General features: G+C 33.5%; 1 long non-coding RNA gene across 1 annotated transcript in view; it reads left to right on the top strand.

Annotated features, from left to right (window-relative positions):
- LOC135194173 (uncharacterized) overlaps positions 1-17,725 on the top strand; it is a 185,571-nt gene extending 167,846 nt beyond the window's left edge. Inside the window, exon 2 of the long non-coding RNA XR_010309694.1 lies at positions 17,594-17,725. This is a non-coding gene — a long non-coding RNA (uncharacterized LOC135194173). The remainder of the gene's footprint in view (positions 1-17,593) is intronic.
- The last annotated feature ends 5,588 nt before the right edge of the window (positions 17,726-23,313 follow it).

Below are 23,313 nucleotides of genomic sequence, written 5' to 3' on the forward strand. Positions count from 1 at the left end.
TAGTAGACCAAACAGTATTGGTAGCAAACTTGAAAAAATAGATCGATGCTATAGTCTATCACATTGCTCATTGGCTGGCTTATACAATCATTGATCTTGAGGTTTTGAGTTCGAGTAAAATTAGGATGTTGAGTTTTTCTGCCAAGAGGTTTTCAGAAAAAGCCAGCAGTAAAGAAGTTGGAAATTTAGCAGATCTTTGTTTCTTTTTTTAAAATATAGGAACTCAAATATTTGTCTTAAATAAGCGGAAGCGCGAGATCATCACTCTTGATCTTATGATCTTATGCTGGAAGGAAGGAAGAAGGATCCATTTTAAGTAAGTGCAGATTGCATGCTCTGGGAGAAAATCTGCCATGAAGAAGCCTGGTGTAATAATTGCCAAATACCTTATCCTCAAAAGGAATAGAGGCCTTATCACAATAGTGAAACAATGGCAGGCTGTTATTTTTATCTACAATACACCAAGCCGTAGTTACCCGTAAAATTGGCAGGTCATAAGAACCTTCAATGATAAATATCCGACAAAACTACTCGTAAACTTATTGTAATAGAGTATATTTTATTTTTAATATAAATATGAAATGACAATTACTTACATATCTTCTCTTGACATACTTTGGATAAACGAAATAATTTTAAGTGGAATAAAGTTTTTATTCGACTACAGAATGTTAAAATTTTGAACAAAGCGTGTTTCGTTTCAGCGTATTAACATTTTCTTTTTTGGTTTGCTGTGCTTCGAGAAATCGCAATGCTAGACGTTCTATAAATTCGTATATTATTCCTTCGTTCTTTTTAATATTTATTATGTATTCCGTAATAATTGTTTATTTTTTTTTTTATGACTTGTTTAAATATGTGTTAGTGTTGACTAAGAGTGCTTCCACACTAATCGAACAACCGTTGATCGATGCCATTGGTCCAATTACAAAGAGCTACGCATTTTCGACGATGTCATATTTACCAGTTCAAAAATAATACTTAAAGAATGGGTATGTTATGTCCACACATTCTACACAATGATTCTATCTTTATTTATAACTAACTGAACCTAAGGCCCAAACCGAGATGGCCCAGTTGTTAGAACGCGTGCATCTTAACCGATGATTTCGGGTTCAAACCCAGGCAAGCACCTCTGAAATTTCATGTACTTAATTTGTGTTTATAATTCATCTCGTGCTCGGCGGTGATGGAAAACATCGTGAGGAAACCTGCATTTGTCTAATTTCAACGTATTTAATTTAGAATTTTAATTACAAGAACATGATTTTTTTTTTAAATAATTTAGGTGTCAAGCAGCCTTACCTAAAGGAAATTGAATTGAAACTGCGAAGCGTAGCTTCTTATATGATTAACGTTTACCAAAACGAGCTAGTACAAGTTTTATGTATATAGGTTTAGCAGTTTTGGATTAGAAATTACAAATATTCTTATTTATTAGTCTGTACTAAGTACGATTCTGTAAGAATACACTTCGTATCTCACTCGTGAAATATTGACAAACTTACAGTGATACGCCATCTTGATACGTGTATCTTATAAGTCGATTTTTTATAGTCAATGTCGTATATCACATTCTGACATTTCAAGTTCGTGTTCGACGGTGAGTTTCGAGTTCTTACAGAATAGACTGACAAATTTTTAAATTGAGTTTCGTATAAACTGTATGACAATCTGCGAAAATTAATTAAAAACTATTTATCGTTCAAACAAGCCTTTTAATGTTTTGTATAATATAATTTGCTAATGTAGTATTTATGCACAATATATTTGATCGTTCCACATTTAAATATCGGTGATTACGCAAATATTGCGTTGCATCTCAGTCGCGTCTGTGCGCGGTCCCTTTGTGATGTTAATAGCAATTACCATATAACCTCAAGGCCGCCAGCTAGATGCTCTCAATTGGCGAATAGTAAACTAACGCACGAGACAGTTTATGTTTTTTACTTGTACTGTCACGAGGACTGTGTGTGTGTGCTATTATTACTTGTATTCTGGGCTATATCTAGTTGTCAAATAGCATGTGTAGCCTAATAACTGTTAGGCTACAGTAACCAAAAAAATGTTTTGAGTTTTTTTGCCAAGAAATTGTCAAAAATTGGAACCTGTTTTCCGTAAAGCGATTCGCGTTATGAAATAACTCCCTCATGACGGATTGCCGTTCCATTGAATAATAATCAACGTGGCGATTGGGGGGACAGGAAGGGCGCCTGTGTTTTTGCATACACTTCTGCGCTATAGCTCGAAGTCTAATCCGTTGATAATTGTCAACCTAGGCAAAATCAATCAGGATCACATCACTTGCAAATCTAACGTCCTGTGTTACGTATTAATTTTTATGATTGCTTTTTACTAATATCAAATTTAATACTTATAGAATACATGTAATGAAATAAATAAATCGTTGTCTAGTACAACATGTCCTTGGACTATGTGATCCATTTTATATTAACCGTCAATAAAAATTCAATTTAATGAAGAATTCACTAATGTTTTAATCGCGTTTCAAATATGTTTCTATTAAATATTTTCACAGCAAATGTAATGATTGTATGAAATACCACGTTGAGCTCGTCCGTCGTAGGTCTAATATTGAAAATATACAATTTACTTTTTTAATTACATTACTAGAAAAATAATATTCATATAATTATTAAAATACAGCAGGTTATGCTGTTATGTTGAGGAAGTAATTCCTACGTCTAAAGACAATTCTGGGTTAAGAACCAGTATATGCTTATCATAAAAATGCATTGTCATTGGAACTGAACCACAGTAGCGTAGCTATACCGATGTAGCATGGGGCCCCTAATCCAACGGGGCCCCGGCGGGCAACAGATGATACTTTTATTTCAAGGGGCCTTCATAAAAGTTAAAAAAAATACATAATCACACAAACAAATTCATGTTTACCGTGATATATGTATATGCTTGGAGTTCATTTGAAGACCTGGAGTTACCGATATAGCTAACTAGAGCGTAGTACCGATATAACTTACTGATTTTCAATGGACTAGTCACTGACACTAGACACTGAGTCGAAGGACTGTATGATGTCGGAGCAGGTGAGTTCTAAAAAGGAAAGTAAGGTGAACCGAAAAATGTGGTGCGACCTGATTGCGTTTGGCTAATTATGGCGATTATGAAAACATAAAACTCGATTACGAAATATCACAAAATAAATTGCAAAATTAATTCAAATATCGAGATTTCCAGCGTAATTATTATTATTGCGATTCACATTCTGTACCGGTTTTAGTTTAATGTTTATATATTAATACTGTAAGAGTTTACTTGAATGAAGTTTATATTGATTTCGAAATCGTTTCTAAAGAGCAATATCTTGTAACCTATTAAAACTTTGGTATACGCGATTGGTTAGCGTTAGTCTGACACATACTGGATATTTCATAAAACGACTAGTAATTGAAGGTTAATCAAAGATAAATGTTAGTTATTGGTTACGATAGCTGACCGAGAACAACCTAAGTGGTCTAATTGCTTATATGGCAGAAGTTAAGTCTATAGTTTAGTGTAGTTTAAAATTAGTTTTAAAAAAAAAATTTGTCATACATAAATAATTAAGTAAAATTGCTTTTGTGAACTTACTAACCAATTTAGGTATTAAGATTAATTAATTTATTTTTACTAACACTATATGGATCTATGTAAATTATGGTCTGAAATAAATGATTATTATTATTATTATTATAGTAAGTTTAAATTTTAGATTGCCGGAAGCACGTAAGGTAATTTACCTGATATTTTTCCAGAGGTCTTGCGTTTCTATCAGGCCATGAGAGAGATAAAATTAGCGATAGAGTGAGCCCAGTGGTATTTCCAAGCAAAAGCTGATGGTGAGAGGTCGCCGTCACCATGAGCATCAGCAAGGCCAAAGGCACTGCCAAGCTTTCCGAAAAATATTGTTCTTAAGCCTCGATTCAAAAAGGTCATATTGCAGTTCTCAGGGAACACCGAGGAGGATTTAGACTTAAGGTACTAGTTCATTATAAAATATCCCATGCTGAATTTTCATGATTATTTGTACCAATATACAAATAAACATAAATTGGTATACAAATATTGGCAGTTCTGTACGAGACTTAAAACACGTTTTTATTCATTTGAATGGAATACAGAATACGTTTGCTTTATTTAAAACTCGTACAACGTTTTAAAACAAGAATCGTTACAATTAAAAACTCCGTACATTCGAATTTTCTGGACGTCAATATCCGATTCTGATCTTGTCAACTTATATTCCGTGTTTTTTTTTTATCGTTTCGATCGTTTTCCAATTTTAGAATATAAATATCGCCATTTGAGTAATAATTACAATTTCTACACAAGGCGAATGTTTCCATTAAGAAGAGGTTCGTTTAATAGGCAAAATCGATATCAAGTTAAAATTAATTCATTTATTTTAATTTTAAGTAAAATAAATTTGACATACATTTATTTATATATTAAGATATTTCATTAGATTTTATCATATAGTTATTTTGACAGTTAGGTATTTGTTTTGTTTCCCTACATTCGTACTTTGTTGTGTTTTGGATTTAATAGATTAATCATTCTTGTACACCTTTACTCTTTCATTTGATGGTAGGTCTTTGTGCAAGCCCGTCTGGGTATGTACCACCCACTCATCTAATATTCTACCGCCAAACAGCAATACTTCTTAGTATTGTTGTGTTTTTGTTTGTATTGTGAAACTAGTACTTATATTTATATATCAAAATATCTTAACAAGTTTTTAAATTAATTATAAAACATATTTAACAATGCAATCTCATTAAAAACATACAAGTTTGATCAAAACTAAGTCACAATATATTTATATTCAATTTAAACTTGGGAGATTTTTATAATTATCATTATACAATCTTGTTAGCTGATTATTCAAATAAAATCTTTTTTTTTTTCGAGAAGTCTAAATTGTCGGCGAGGGAGTCGGTGGATTCATATCTCGTTACGAGTTGGAATACCTTCAGGTGTGAGGTATGCAACTTCTTTTGCCATTTTATAATTACCACTAGCTATCTGACCCGGCTTCACACGGGTACAATAAGGTTCTATATATAACTCTATTCTATATATAACAACAAACATAAAAAAAAAATGTTCTAGGCTAGGAAAGTTGAAATTCTCGCCTTATCTATAATACAATATGCCTTCCATTTAAATCGCTCTGCTTATTAAAGAAAATGCATTAAAATCCTTTGCGTAGTTCAAAAGATTTAAGCGTACAGACGTCGGGAAGCGACTTTGTTTTTTATATATGTAGAGATGGTTCGAGTGTCGCCGAGCAATTGACGCACGTACGCCAGTTGCGGACATGCCGTCGACATGTCGCCGGATAGCACGAGCGGGCGAAAATCTTCGACTGAATTATCTTTAAATAAAAGAAGCAAAAAATACTCTATTTAAGACAAGGCACAATTGAAAAAGCGTATTAACAAACCTCACAAGAAATAAAGTATAAATACTTAATTTAAAAAAAAAACCACAACAATAAAGAGACGGAGAAAAAAGGAGACTTGAGAAGCAATGACAGCAATCGTGTCCAACATTGGTGTACCATTCAGCGTCCAAGTTGAATTCCAACCGCTGATTTTCAATGGTATCTTTGTAGCTGTGACAAGTGATACCTTCGACACGTAGTCACTGGTCTGTGCCGGCAGGTTGGCGAGTTAAGACCGATTCTGCCGTGACAGCAAACGGCGTGACACTCTCTCATACCGTCTAACACCCTCTCCACAACTCTTTCAACCCCTTTATGTGACCGTGGCACGTAACTATTTATTATAATACATTGCTCTATATTATTATAATAATAGGAAACATATATTTAATTTGATAAAGAAACTCTCTGTTATTATTTATTAGATATATAAATTATTAATTAGGAATAAAGAACAAGAAGGAGTATTCAAAGCTGACTGCCAACATTCGCTAGTCGGAGTGGCACTCGAAGAAGAAGAAGAAGAATTGGGAATAAGTACAGTACCTAAGTAATTTGTTATTTATCTACGTATTTAATTACTCATAAATATGCAAAGTTCGTATTTCGTTTACGAAATAAATAATGATGAATATTTTTGTATCAATAAAAATTATTTATTATACATGGTGTCTTAAATTTACCAAATCTTTGTTGTTTAGAAAATAACGAACTTGGCACATAATAAAAATGTAAATACTGTAGGTATATCTTTACATATATACTTCTATATTTCCTCACATACCAAAGACCATCATAATGGTCCAGCAAGGGTATGGGACAAAGTAAAAGCAATTAACCTCGTTTCTACATATGAAGCATTGTCTCATAAGCACCTACTATGTACAACAATGAAGTGACATCACCATAGAATAATCGTGATCTGAATCGGTCGTCCTTTGCGATTATACGGCGTGTATTAAAAAAAATGTTTTTTTTTTTTTAAATGTAATCGGTGTTATTTTTGTTTGATATTATATAAAACCGATCGTAACAGGAATTATAGCTATTATATCTGTTCGTGTCAAAAACGTTACAAATAAAAACGTTGCATTCAAAATCAATCATGAAATATTTACTTTGATAGCATCTATAGAAAATTTCACGCAAAAAAATACTTACATAGTCTTTAGATGGATGATATTTTAACATAAAGGTGGACTACAATTTTTTGTACTGCTGAACTTAGATGATCTGCGTGTCAAATGTCAAAAGATTTCCTGCTCAATATCCAGTTAAAGAGAGAGGAGTCAGATACTCAAAAGGATTGTGTATACTATTGCGACGGTTAACATTTAAAGGAATGACGCAAATATATTCGACACCACAAAGATTTTTTTTCCGAAATAAAAAAATCTGAAATTACAAATGCTATTATTTCACTTGGAAACTAATTTTATTTTTTACATCACAAAAGAAAAATAAAGGTTAACATACCAATATTATAAATATCAAATGATTATACAAATCTATTTTATTATAACACCCTGTATATACATACATGTGATAATCAGCCTGCAATTTTAAACAGTATTATGTCAGACAGGAAGTTAATGCAGAAGCTAGATCTGCTTTGCATAGAGATTTAGATTTAAAGATTGTAGAATTATTATAAGAATTATGATAAATGTTAATATGAACTATAAACGTTGCGTTTGTCCGTCGTGTAGAAACCACAGACAGTATAATTTTAATATACGACCGAAAAAATGTATCCAAGGAGAAGCGGAACTGTTTATTCAGATTTGAAATTTTGTTTGATGCGTTATGTTGTGAAACCTATTGTAATTGTATCATGCAATTTTATCAAAGATATCTGATTTCAGGGAGGGGGGGGGGGTGTCCTCCTTCGTTCTTCAGGCATCGGAGAGGCTACGGTAACGTTTCAATTCACGCAAACGCTGTCGCGGTTCTGTGTCCTGTTTCGCCTTGCTTTGTGCTCTCCTCGAGGGACGAGAATCAACTGTCCGCACCTGAGTAGAGCGTATAACAACAGGCCATGCTAGTTGCCGTCCTTCTAAAGCAGTGTTTATAATTTCATAAAGATAGAATGGAAGTCATGTTCAAAGATTCCAGAAACGACCACAGCGAGGGAAATTTAATTGCTCGTGTTGCTGGTAAATTCAGTCAAATCGAAATAGTCCAAATTATTGATTGAACAACCATAAACACATGTTTAACAATATATTGCTCGTGGACATTGATTTGCACAAGTGTGACGTGTTATGTAAACGACTGGCGAAGATTTATAAAATTTATTGCTGAGGAGTCGTGTTGACTCAGTGGTTAGAAGTGAATTATAATCGATGATTTCCGGTTCAAACCCAGGCAAGCATCACTGAATTTTCATGTGCTTAATTTGTGTTTATAATTCATCTCGTGCTCGGCGGTGAAGGAAAACATCGTGAGGAAACCTGCATGTGTTTAATTTCACGAAATTATGCCAAATATGTATTCCACCAACCCGCATTGAAGCAGCGTGATGGAATATGCTCCCAACCTTCTCCTCAAAGGGAGACTTGGCAGCAGTTGGAAATTTACAGGCTGTTAATGTTGTAAACAAAAATCATTGATAAATTCATGATATTAATGAAATCAATTAAATACCTTTTAGAATTAACATAACACAATTTATTCATTTTCATAGAGAAATAATCCATTAAATTCAATTCGAATATAATAAAGTAAAGATGCAGTAGTAGTTATCTAAAAGTCTATATACACATAAAGATATTTCGTTTTGCATTCTTGGGAGTGGTTAGTTCAAATGTTAGGTACATTCTCTACGTTTCTGTAACCCTGAAAGCGCAAAAAATCATGATAATCGGGTTAGTAGTTACGACGTCAGATATAACAATAATAAGCCCTTTTTTAATTTCCTTAATATCCACAGAACAGTAAAAACATAAGAATATATTTATTTAGAATTATTCGGTTACCCTGTATCTCAAACAGTCCAAGGTTTCCTTATCTGTGCTTTCTTTATCCAGTCTGTTCGAGCATTTTCTTTTCTTTCATCTACCCATCGTCCTTGAGGTCGGTTAAACATAACAGACAATTAAACAAACTCAATTTCGCGCTTACAATATTAGTTAAGGTGGAAAAGCGAGGCGATCAATTGACCGCCTACAGTCTTTTTTATTTAATCTTAATAAGTGTTAACGAATTCAATTGATATATAACATTACGAATATTGGTTGAAGATATGAAATTTTATCTAAAATAGAATATGTTCTTTTCACAGCCATGATATCACTTCACTTCACTTGAACAGGTACCAAACGAGCAGGAGGCTCACCTGTTAGTAAGTGACTACCACGACTTATGGACTGGCTCACAGGTAAATTGTTGGTATTTAAGGAATGAGTAAACTCTTTTCTTGAAAGTTCCCAAGTCGTATCGCTTCGGAAAAACCGCCGGCGGAATCTGGTTCCATCTAGTGGTTGTGATTCATGAGGAAACCGTATAATTCATTAAAATTTTGTGTAAATTGGCTGAATATGATGATTGTTGAAGTTTTCGGAAAATAATATGCCGACCAATAGAGATGTATATTTTATGTAGACCCTTATTCTACCCAGGAGGAGTCGAAACAGCTAGATGACTATATTTAAGGAGAGGAGTATTTGTTTTGGATCTATTCTTTCATCTCACGTAAAAGATTAAAGTGAAAATCTGCCAATAATATATTTCTTTAACACGTTCATAGTCTTTATTTTTATAGCCAAGTTAACACAGGAAGCTTAGCTCAAGTTTACGGGCTTAAACTCGAGCAGGTATTACTGAATTTTCTTTTACTTATAATGTCACCATTAAAATATTCTTTTTCTTCATCTCATAGAAGTAAAACTCGTAAGGAAACATGTCGGATGAACTTCTGCCACTAAACTGCATTAGAGCATGATAGTGAAAAGAAATGCAAGCTCCTCCTCAAAAGGGGCTGACCTCTTTATCCCATTAGTAAGACATACAATGACTTCGAATACTTTGGATACTTTACATGTAAAGTTTATACCAGGATTGAAAAAGATAGCCAAAAATAGAGTAAAAATTCCACTGGTTTCTGGCTTATTATTGTGAATTTTACAATTATCGTTTACCAAGTAACTTTCCAACTCACCACCACTGTCAATAGACATTGAAAATTTTGACATTGACAAAGAAATTTTTAACCTTCGATACATCGCCAGTGGGCCAACAACCTTGAGAACTAAGATGTTATGTCCCTTGTGTCTATAGTGACACTGGTTCACTAACCCTGAGCGAGTGATGAGCGAGCTATACCTACCCAACAAGCTACCAAACCACCATCAAATTCTACGTTAAATTATCAGCGTGCATTAGTACGGGTGACGTTGGTGCTTACGAGATATCTTGGTGTGCGTGAGATGACTAATGTAAGACAGCAAAAAAATACAAATTAGATTGTATTCGTTGCGCCTTCGTCAGTAACTTTATTGCAATGAAATTATTAATTAATAAAATATTAGATACTGAAACAGGTCGCTAAACTCGCGATCTTTAAGACAACCTTTTATGATAGAGTACAGATAGTACTCATAGACTGTTATGCTTAATCCTATTTAAAAATGTAAAGCGAAATTAATTTAAATCAAATTATTATTTAGTTATGCGTCGGACAATTTTATGGTACTAATCACAAATCTAATATGTAGTATGTCAAAAATAGTATTAATTAAAATTTTGACTTTTATTTTTGTAACATAGGTATATAAAATGGCCAACACTGCTCCACCAACCTTGGGAACTAACTGGGGTGCTTACCCTTCGAAACGGCACATAACAATATTAAGTTTTGTTGTTTGGCGGTACTGAGTGGATACGTACCTACACAGACAGGCTCGCTCAAAGCCCTACCACCAAGTCAACATCTATTAAAATATAACATTCATTCATTCATTCAACAAGAATTCTTATAATAATGTATAACGTCCTCACGAACATTTAAAAAAAATGATAAAACTACATCATCAACAACAACACCTCCCCCCCCCCCTAACAAAATGAATAGGAAAAGACGTAAATGTATTAAATACAAACTGATTCGACTCTCAGCACGACAAGGTTCCATTATTGTATCACTATATATATAGGTTAAAACTTTTACACAATGTCAAATATAATTGTGAAATATGAAAGAAATATCGTTCACGACTTGACAAGTTATGATATAGAATGATTGGTATTGTTATTAATCATATAATTTGAAATGCGATACGCGCTTGTCACTCAGTGCACGCCGCCAGTGAACGTCGACATTACCTTGACTGCGTACAAGTATATAGAAAATTGATCGTAAATTGTATTTTATTTATATGCATTATTTATAAGAAGAAAACTCTCACTGCCTTTAAAAGTAATACTGGTGGGCTAAGACCTTTATCAGGAGAATGTCTGCTCCAATGTGTGTTGTTGGATAAACGTGTGAGTGGCACATCTTCTCATTGTATGGTTATGGTGGTAGTCACTTTCCATCAGGTGAGCCTCCTGCTCGTTTGCCACCTCTACTATAAAAAAAAAAAAAATCGTCGATCACAAAATTAAATATTACAACTCAAAATAATCACGTCAAAATACAGACCGGATTCAACCCGTGATTTAATTCACTTAATATTCTCATCAAGCCACTGACTTATCTTGACTCAAAACAGATTAAAGTTATGAATTACCAAATGACGGTGATGTTTTTGTCTGATCGATTCTAACTAAGGCGGTATTTCTTAAGACCTTTCAAAGGCTAGCCATGCGCAGGACTTTTTATGTGTCCAAATGTGTAAATCGGATGGAATGGCAATCCGACAGAACCGGAAAGAATAGAAATAAAAGTAAACACTTCCAATTTTCTGTAAATTGTTAGCTCAGCGTTGCTATTGAAGATTACTTGCCCGGAAAACAAAAAAAAAACTTTTAAGCTTGAGCTGGGGTTCAAACCAAAGATTTCAGAATTCCCTTTAAACCTACACAGAAGACCAACGAATGTTTGTTTACAATATGTTTAAAAATATGGTAACTATTGCTGTGTCTTTATAGATCAAATTTAAGTAAATTTACTGATAAACTTAAATTTAAACAACTAAATAATGTAATTATTTCTCAGAAATTAGATATTAAAAATACTTTGTCGAGTAATTCAGTAAAATGTTAATAATTAAATAATTTATATAATTGCACCTTAGCTTGCAATAATATTTAACGACTATTTAAACCTAGTACTATAAACCTAATATAATAAAATGATTATAGTTTTAAAAGCGTCAGAAAAATATTAAATAATTTCAACTACTGTATGTGACAACCTGTCACGAAGATGTTCGGAGCTTATTGTATCAAGCAGATCCAATATCGGTTGGTGGATACACAAGCACTTGAAGAGGAGCACCGACACATGTAGGTTTTCCTTAACAGTTGGTATCTGTATTGGACAAAGTATAAAGTCTATAAAGTCGGCTAGGAGTCATAGAATGGCTTAGAGATATTCTGTGACTTATCCTAAGCATTTGATTGTATACAACACAAAATACTTGGCTGATAATTATTAACGAAAGGACGCTTCATTTATTTACTGGTTATATTATTATTATTTATGATATAGGTAGGCGGACGAGCAAATGGTTTACCTGATGGTAAGTGGTCACCACCCCCATAGAGATATGGCGCTGTAAGAAATATTAACTATTCCTTACATCGCCAATGTGCCACCAACCTTGAGAACTAAGATGTTATGTCCCTTGTGCCTATAGCTACATTGGCTCACTCACCCTTCAAACCGAAATACAACAACAATGGGTATCGCTGTTTGCAGATAGAATATCTGATGAGTGGGTGGTACCCAGACGGGCTAGCACAAAACGCTACCACCAAGCAACCATCAAAAGTATGAAACCTTAACCTTAAGCAATCGACGCAACAGAAAATATATTTATCAGGATCATAATATGGGGGTCCCACAAGGATCAATAGTTGGTACTTTTTTCTTCCTAATGAGTATAAATGACTTCTAATGTATTCTATCTATAAACATGTGTAGTATTGCTTTACTGATGGTACTTCATTACTTAAGAAAAACAGGTACAGTGTGATGCTGAAGTTAAATGTTATATGTGACATAATAAACTGAACTGAACACTTCACCCAACCTAAGATTTTTGCATCTGTTGTATACAAGCCAATCATATTTTCACGAGGACCCAGCTGGTTATATAAGTGAGGGGCATTATTTCATGAACATGACGCTATGGATTTTTGGACATTACTACCCTAGACCACTTCTTTATGTCTAATTATTGTTTTTTTTATGTCTAAAAGGCCACCTGTAGGTAGCCACCCTTACCAATAGACATTGGTATTGTAAAAATATGAAGCATCCCTCATATCTATATTTTTAAGACATTTTCTGTCTCACACAACCACTCTGTGGAAGCAGCTTTCGCCGGCGGTTTCTCCGAACCGATACGACTTTGGAACCTTCAAGAAAAGAACGTACTGCTTCCTTAAAGGCCGGCAACGCTTCTGCAAGACCCTGGTGTTGCATATGTCCATGGGCGGTGGTAGTCACTTTGTGAGCCTCCTGTTCGTTTGTCACCTATCACATAAAAAAAAAAATATATATATATATATATATATATATCACCAATGCGCCACCAACCGTGAGGAGACCCAATTTCAAACTAAAACATAACAATACAAAGTATTAATGTTTGGCGGTAGAATATACGAGTGGGTATACGTACCAGACAGGCTCACACAGAGTACCACCATGTAAAAAAAACCGTCATTCATCACGTTACAAATGTAAATCAGAAAAATGTATGACGCGATAAAATAAATTAGACACTTTGCCTGTCAACATAATAAAAATACTTCAACCAATATAACAAATGATCTGTAAGCTTATCATGTTTAATAGAAAGCGTGTAACAGACATTTATTTATACACAAACATGGTCAGAACAAGCTCTAGGCGTTGATTGATTACGTGTTAAACTAAATAATTTATTAGTTGTTATATATGAATTCAGAATTAGGATTTTAGAAAACTGGATTCGGGACAATATATTATTTTGAATGAACATGATATTTTACAAAATAATACAAGGTTAGAGCCCAATATACTTTAAATAAGTATTGGACATCACATACATTACACTGATCCCAATGTAAGTAGCTAAAGCACTTGTGTTATGGAAAATCAGAAGTAACGACGGTACCCCAAACACCTAGACCCAAGACAACGTAGAAAATTAATGAACTTTTTCTACATCGACTCGGCCGGAAATCGAACCCGGGACCTCGGAGTAGCGTACCCATGAAAACCGGTATACACACTACTCGACCACGGAGGTCGTCACTTTATAGTACATGAATCTATTTTCATAAAAATATTGCTTATTATTTTGTACTGATATTTTTGCACCTCACGTAAACACCACTGAATCTTTTGACGTGGAATTTGTACGATTATATTCAGCGTGTTTCTGTATGGGTTTTTCGTTAAGGATTATATTATTATTATTCAACGTATAACGTAACCATAGTAACGCGTGGCAAGGTTTGCTATTTCAATAATAACTTCGAAATCAAAAATGACTCCATTCAGTAGCCGATTACGAGCACTTTTAAATTTTAGTCTAATAAGATTATATTAAAATGATCACCAGCTTAGCATATAAATGCTGAACCGCCAAGAAATTTGCTTCTTTAATAGTTTCCGATAGTTAAATATGATATCAATAAAACATAATAAAAATATATATGTATATTATATCCTGCTTCGAAATAAAGAAAATACTAACTCCATAATATGTCTTGCTTAATATTAATTTTTAACATGCGTTTTAAAACTTAAACATATCTGCAGACTTTACTATAGAAACGTAATCCTTCCCCCAAGAAGAATTATTAACTTTGCGGAGTATCAAGTTGTTTTTATAATATTTGCTTCTAATATTTATATAACATAGTGAATATTATAGCTCTTTCTATTTAGGAGTCCGAGTCATAGAAACTATTTCGCTTAGGTCGCCTACCTAAGTAGGGTAAATAGGCCTGATAATAATAAGTGGTCGCCACTGCCTATATACATTAATGCCGTATGGATGCTTGGTGGTAGAATAAATTATGAGTCGGTGGTACGTATCCAAATGGGCTTGCTCAAAGCCCACCACCAAATAGATACTGTACGACGCATACTTCTTTAAAGCATTCTTAGACTTCTTCTCTTTAATAATTATGACCTAAGAGTTGTTTATTTACTATCATTAGCAATTTGGGTGTCAAATTTAGGGGACGTGAGTTAAATTGCAATTGTTATAGTTAGTTAGGTTCGTCAAGTCGAGATGGCCCAGTAGTTAGAACGCGTGCATCTTAACCGATGATTTCTGGTTCAACCCAGGCAAGCACCACTGAATTTTAATGTGCTTAATTTATGTTTATAATTCATCTCGTGCTCGGCGGTGAAGAAAAACATCGTGAGGAAACATGCATGTGTCTAATTTCAACGAAATTCTGCCACATGTGTATTCCACCAACCGTAAATTTTACTTTTTTTGCTTACCGACCAGTCCATAATGGTTAATCCAAATGATTTTAAAAGCATACATACACAAAATGGAAATCTTAATGTTCTACATTTATGTGGAGTTATAAATTATATTAAATATAAAACTGCCATATGATAAGTATATGAGCTCTTACAAACATACCTTTCTAATTTACTGCAAGTACCCAATTTTATAACTTCAAATAAGTAAACAAAATTTAGTTACTTGTTATCTTATCATCTCACTGTACCTGTTTTGTTTTTTTTTAAACTAACGAAGTACCATCATTAGAACACTAGTACATATTTTTAAAACAAATTCAATTCCTAAGTCGATTTATATAAATTAATAAGGAAAAAGACCCAAGTATTGACCCTTGTGGGGTCTCCACATTATGAACTGAGAACCTAATATAAATATTTCCTATCGGCTTAATTGCTTAAGTCTGTAGATAATATAATCAGTAATTAATCAAGCGTCCTTTCGTTAATTGTGTAGTGGTATAATTATTATATTATATTATATCAGCCAAATGTTTCGTGTTGTATACAATCAAAGGCTTAGGTTAAGTCACAGAATTTCTTTAAGCCATTCTGTGATTCCTAGCTGATTTAGTCCAATACAGGTACCAACTGTAAAGGAAAACCTACATGCGTCGGTGCTCCTCTACAAGTGCTTGTGTATCCACAAACTGATATTGCATCTGCTTGATAGAATAAGCTCCGAATATCCTCGTGACAGGCTGTCACGTCACTTCACTATGAAGAAAGTTGTGCCTGTTCAAATCAGTAGCCGAAATTTTGATCAATATTTTTCCGACGCTTTTAAAACTATAATAATTTTAGGTCTGGGTCTATAGAACTAGGTTTAAATAGTCAAATTGTTAAATATTATTGCAAGCTACGCTTATATATAATAATAGCGCTAGAAATATTACCCCTTCCATACATCCATGCGCCTCCAACCTTGGGAACGAGCGTTGCAGAACTATCGATACTTTGACTATCGATAGTTGACCTCGAAAACTATTCAGGATATCGATAGTACTATCGATAGTATCGTTTTGATCAATACTATTGATACTATCGATATTATCGATAGTTTTGGACTATCGATAGTTTGGGTTAAAATAAATGGTTTTTGCAATACTATCGATAGTATTGCTCATGGGGAGCTATCGATACTATCGATATTGTCGATAGACTATCAATACAATCGCTAACACCTTAACTATCGACACTCTATCGATAGTCTATTGATAGTGGACTATCGATATGCAACACTATTGGGAACTAAGATGTTGTGATGATGTGTGTTGTCCCTTGTGCCTGAAGTTACACTGGCTCACCCTTCAAACCGGAACACAACAATACAGATTACTGCTGTTTGGCGGTAGAATATTTGATGAATGGGTGGTACTTACCCAAACAAATATTCTTGTATAATTAGTTTCTGAATACTATATCATATCAATAATATTTTCTATAACACTTGTTTTGTTGTCTGTACGTACATCCGCAATTACAACTTAATATTCAGGATGTAAAGTAATTAAATACTCTAAGTCCGTATTCTGTCACAATTAAATAATCACGGCGCCATTAAAATAATAACATTTTGTTATAAGACAATAATTGTCTAAGAAATTGATTTAATCGTGATCACTCGAGTTCCGAATAAAATTTAATCTGATGTTAAAACTTTGATTTGTTAAAACCAAGGATGACGGTTGGTAGATTTTTTTTATGGCATAGGTTGGCGGACGAGCATATGGGCCACCTGATGGTAAGTGGTCACCACCGCCCATAGACAAAGGCGCTGTAAGAAATATTAACCATTCCTTACATCACCTATGCGCCACCAACCTTGGGAACTAAGATGTTATGTCCCTTGTGCCTGTGATTACGATTAGACACCACCGTTCATTGACATTATTAAATTTTAAATATGAACCATCGTTTAGATCGTGAAAACCCCTCTAACCATAGAAACTAAGATGTTATAACCCTTTGAATATGTAGTTACATTATTCCTTTTAGTAAATACGATGTTGTCCTGGTCAATTTCAACCGCGGCGGTCAATCTTAGGGCAACTGCGCAGATCGAAATCATAGTCGAGACACGGAAATACTGTCAACTACCTTACTTCTGTTGCTATTGAGTATTTCTTGACAGAAAAGTCTAATCACTTATTGTCTCGACTAGGGATTAAATTATAGTGCCATTATTAAGTTGTAGAGTAAATTTCAGCAATTAAACTAAGACAATATAAATAATTATACATGAAAATATATTCGTAAACGAATATTATTTATTAAATGAATTATTATCAAATGTTTAAATTCCCAAATACTCGATATTAACTATTACAGATACCTTTCGTTCTTTGTTTGAACTCGTGTAACTGTTGTAGGTAATAATTGTACGTTTGACGACCTCCGTGGTCGAGTAGTGTGTACATCGGTTTCAAGGGTACGCCACTCCGAGGTCCCGGGTTCGATCCCCGGCCGAGTCGATGTAGAAAAAGTTCATTAGTTTTCTATGTTGTCTTGGGTCTGGGTGTTTGTGGTACCGTGTTTACTTCTGATTTCCATAACACAAGTGCTTTAGCTACTTACATTGGGATCAGAGTAATGTATGTGATGTTGTCCAATATTTATTATGTTTATTATTTATAAAAAAAAAAAGCCTAAGAAAGACTTCGTGTCTTCTGGCGGACACTGTGTAAGTATTATGTAGTAGTCAGTCTGGACCCTGCTAAGAGGTCCCTCAAAAACATATCTTGTATTTACGTAAATACTCTATGTTAGGAGATGAGTACTAGAGATCATAAGCATACAAATAATTACCGACAGCATCCTACGGCAGTTACACAGCTGTTTTTGTTTTTGCTATTTGATAGTAAAGTATCTTCTATATAAACAAAATCGAAAGTCACCCCAAAACACGATTATGAAATATGAGAAATCTTTCTGATGTTTTTGAATTCGAAATTGACTTTAATAAATATAACTTGTTAAGATTTAAAGGATACGCGTATCAAAGTGTAGCACAGTAAGTCGTTTATTAATATTCGCAAGTGAGTTTTGACTTGATAAATAAATAAAATGAATGTAAGCGTTTATTTTTAACCGACTTAAAAAAAAGGAGAAAGGAATTATTGAGGCTTCCAAGCACGTGTGCTTAATTTTATAAGTGTATGTTTGTATGTATGTTTGTCCACGAATTTCTCGACAAATAAAATTCGTATCGAGATGATCATTTTTAATTTAAGTTAGGTACACTTCAACTTAAGGAACAGTGTAAGTTTCAAGTTAAAAATATAGGTAGGTAGTTGTTTAGTTATTATTATGTTATTTCATAAAGTTGATGCAAAAGTCCAAAATAGTTTGTTTGGTACTACTTGTCGGCGTATGTCCTGAATTAGGTATATCTTAGACAAATCTGTTTTTGAATTTCTTTTTTCTTTTAAGTCCTAAAAATATAATCAATTTTATGTTTAGTGCACTAGGTGTTTCTTTTTTGAAGTAGATTTAATTATTTTTATTTCGAATCTCGCAAAGCCGCCAATTAAGTCATGTTGGTCGAAATTAAGAACTTTACACCTGATCTTATTTTACAATTTTTATTAACATATTTAAATTTGGAATGTTTAGATTTATCTGTGGATTTTATAGTAGTTGTGAAAAAAGGAGAATCATTCACATCACAGTTATATTTTATTATTAATATTAACTAGTGGATCTCCTGCGAACCTTTGTGTTCATTCAAAAGATATATTAGGATTTTCGAAATCTACGCCAGGATTTATTTTGATTTTATTTCATTGGAAATTTCAAGTCACTCATACATTTGGCGCCAACATTAACAACTCTTACTGAAATTTCAAAGTACAATTGAAATTGGAGTTTGACGAAAACAATTTATTTTAATTGTGTTTATGTTTTTCATATTTTTCTCATACGGCCGTAGTGTTCTTTAACCGGTCAGTAATGTATTTCCGCCCTCTAAAGTTAATTCTTTGTTAAATTGTAACAATTTATTAAATTGCAATCAAGCAACCTCTTTATTTTTCTGTAAATATACGGCTGGAGCTCTTCAAAATGAGACCATAACTGTTTTTTTTTGCGTGCAGCTATCGTCACATAATCACTGGGACAAAAATCGGCTTACACTGTTAATATATAAGATTATACGTAAATTATTAATTGTATGAAATTAAAAACTATTTTCAATGACGCCGATGATGTAGAAATTTTTACGCACGTCCATAAACAACTTACATTGTGAGTGTTATTAAAAAAAACATATATCTTGTTTCAAGTTTCGTAGATAAATTGTAGATCTACAAATATTTAGAAGCGTACAAAAGTTTTCGTGTATTCGTCATAGTTTCAGCAATGTTTGCTCTAAAAGCGCCCGGACTGACAATTATCATTCCAAGAGCGTTGACACAACCAGCTATATTAATGGCGGATACACATGCAGGTTTCCTCAGGATGTTTTTCTACATCAATAAACACGAGATGAATTATAAAAAACATATATAAATGATCTATATTAATAAATTCTTGCTGTCTACGATACGACCCGACCGAAACCTATCCACAATTTTAGATCGTTAAAAAAATAATGATTTTTAGTTGACAACACATAATCATAACATAATCAGCCTGTAAATTTCCCACTGCTGGGCTAAGGCCTCCTCTCCCGTTGAGGAGAAGGTATGGAGCATATTCCACCACGCTGCTCCAATGCGGGTTGGTGAAATACACATGTGGCAGAATTTCGTTGAAATTAGACACATGCAGGTTTCCTCACGATGTTTTCCTTCACCGCCGAGCACGAGATGAATTATAAACACAAATTAAGCACATGAAAATTCAGTGGTGCCTGCCTGGGTTTGAACCCGAAATCATCGGTTAAGATGCACGCGTTCTAACCACTGGGCCATCTCGGCTCATAGGACCCTACGTTGTTGACAACACATATCCGTAAAATTCGTATAATCGAGATATTTCGATATTAAATCCATGAAAATCATTGACATGAGAGTTCAACGGGCGGCCATGTTTGACGTTTACGGGTGCGTTCAGAAAGTTGTGTAAAGAATTATTGTTGTTAGTTTTCCACCTAAATCGAAAATATTATGATAATTATAACAGTAAACACAATAGTTTGATAATCACGGCATTGATAAAAAGTAAATGATAAACCGTATTTGTTTATTTTTATTTATTTCAACCAAATGAAGCCGGTTTTTCATTTAGTGTGCTATACTAATTCAGACATGGTATTTGCTTTAGTCGGCCAAAATTCAAAATTTACACGTTCACATGCTAAAAACTGAGCCATCTTGGCTCTCATTAACTTAAAAAATATATTCGTTCCGCCATTACTTAACGAATAATCGATATTTTAAATTCATCAAACGACCAGCACCCGCTTTCATTACCTTGTAAGCTGTTAAAAGTTACATTAACTAATTAGTGTATGAAGAAAGATCATTAAAGTGATTTACAAACGATTTTCAAACAACGCTTTTACGTGTTCGGTGCACGTAATAGCCTGGAAGAATTTCGGCACTGTGTTTTTAGTGTGTAGTAAATGAAATGAGTGTTTTCGTTAGCTTCGTTTTATGTAATAAAATTTAACATTCGATTCTAATGGAGCATTGGTTAGTATTTTATTATCAGAACAAATCAAATAAATAATATTTACATAGATATAAATACGCCTTGTATTAATACGACCACTGTAAAGGTTTTTAGGTAAATTATTACAAAATTTTTGAACAGGTGCTTTCTTTAGATGTTTTACGAGGGATCACACAACTTTTTCGGTGGAAGACTACGTTGTGAAACATGGAATATTTTTACATTTTATGTTTTTGATGGGATTCAAGTACTCTACAGGTTTGATTAATTTGTTTTATTCGTACAAATGAAAGACTAGGTAAAATTTACTTAGTAGCACGCGCGTTTCGAGAGGGATATGACCCTAAATCGCATGCATGAATTTTAACAACAAAATTTACGAACTTAAAAACAGGCACTTATGAAAATGAAATAAATTATTAACTTCCCGCTTAAATCGTCGAAATAATTAAATTAAAATATGTGTTGCGATTTCGAACATTTTCTATGTTACGTCGTTCTATAAACAACAACCTGTTTGCCAGTAACAGTGCCAGTATTTTTTTTATAATTTTCAGTATTAGATTACACTTATTAATATCACATGAATTTTATAGCGATTTTTTTTACTAAATACAATAAATACAATTTAATTTACTAAATATTACATTATAATTGTTGCAATAAAAGATATATTTCATTGAAATTTCATGTTTATAGTCGTCCAAATAGCAGTGAATGTTGCTAATTTGCGACTAGTCACTGACATGCAGAAGGAAGAGATTAGGAGATAATACGGAGCCCTGTGGAACACCAGACAAAATTGACAAATTTTATATCAGATCATGCATCGTCGACATCGACTTCGATACTTCAATCTGCCAAAAAGTTGGTGATCCATGTACATGATTTTCCTTGAAGCCCATAGAAATGGAACTACGAAATAAACGCTTGTTGTCATACCTCATCAAAGGCCTTACCTATATCCACACTGGCTGCTAATGGCAAACCCTAGACTCAACTGCTTTAATCCATCTATGACTCAGATAAACTCACAAGTTGACGGAAACCGTACTAAAGCACATGAAAATTCAGTGGCGCTTGCCTGGGTTTGAACCCGAAATCATCGGTTAATAAAACCAATAAGATAAACCATAAAATTAGAATTAAGCACAAATAAAATTATTTATTGTGTTACTTCTGATTTTCCATAACACAAGTGCTTTAGCTACTTACATTGGGATCAGAGTAATGTATGTGATGTTGTCCAATATTTATTTATTTATATATTTATTTTTCGATTAATCGACTATCGTGACATATGTCTAAATCTTGTTAATAATGTTCTGACGCGTTATATTCTGCTTTTAATATATGTGATGTTGTGTTAAACATCCCCATTTTGTCGTCGTAGGATATAACGTTATGTTAAATAACGTAGAAGGTTTCAAGAAGTTTTACACTTTTACTAATCCGACCAGTTGGTGGTAGGGCTTTGTGTAAGCCCGTCTGGGTAGCTACCACCCAATCATCAGATATTCTACCGCCAAACAGCAGTACTCAGTATTGTTGTGTTCCGTTTTTAAGGGTGAGTGAGCTAGTGTAACTACAGGCACAAGGGACATAACATCTTAGTTCCCGAGGTAGGTGGCGCATTGGTGATGTAAGGAATGGTTAATATTTCTTACAGCGCCATTGTCTATGGGCGGTAGTGGCCACTTACCATCAGGTGACCTATTTGATCGTCCGCCTAACGATATCATTAAAAACAAAAAGTTTCAGTAGCACATTCAAACAAAAAAATCTTAAGTTGTGTTATATTAGTATAGATGTATATAATCATATTCACGTCAATTTAAATTTATATGGATCCTCATAACAATATTATTTATAGATACGATACAAAGTAGCTCGTGACATCTATAGCAAACTACACAAGCACTTAGGTTTAAATGTAAGCAGTAACTCGGTGGCTAAATGTTATGTTTTGTGGGTGTAACCAGCGGAACAGAGTTTATGGTTCCAACTCTAATCGTGGAAAAGCAGGTAGGAATCGATACAAAAATAGACGCGTTTCCGCCCGAGTACTGTCCAAGTTAGACAATCTGGAGATTTAATCGTAAACCTAAAATTATATGGTTTATTTCTAAATTAATTTCTATTAATAAATAATTAACAATTCATCATAGAGTGAAGATGATTAATCTATCAGTCAAGATGGCGGTCTATGTTTGTTTGAACAAAAGTGACTTCATTGCTTATAACAATATCTTTCAACGTTTGTGATAGAAAACTTAATAATATTATCATTAAATAGATTATTATATATTAAAAAAAAACTAATAAAATTACTATTTATACAGACTGTTATGTGATACTGTAAGTCTGCTCTCTTACAATAGAATATTTGGAGTACATTTCACTACTCCGAAATTTGGACGTTAGGCTTTAGCGCAATAATGATCCGTGATACGCCAACAAAGGTATCTGCAACATTGTATCCAATGTATGGAATGATATATACTTTATTCGTTTTTTATTTTTGTCAAAATGTCTTTTAATTAGAAGTGAAATTACATTATTATTTTTTTAATTCGTTTTATAAATTATA

Source organism: Vanessa tameamea, chromosome 26 (genome assembly GCF_037043105.1).
Source record: "Vanessa tameamea isolate UH-Manoa-2023 chromosome 26, ilVanTame1 primary haplotype, whole genome shotgun sequence".
Lineage (NCBI taxonomy): Eukaryota > Metazoa > Arthropoda > Insecta > Lepidoptera > Nymphalidae > Vanessa > Vanessa tameamea.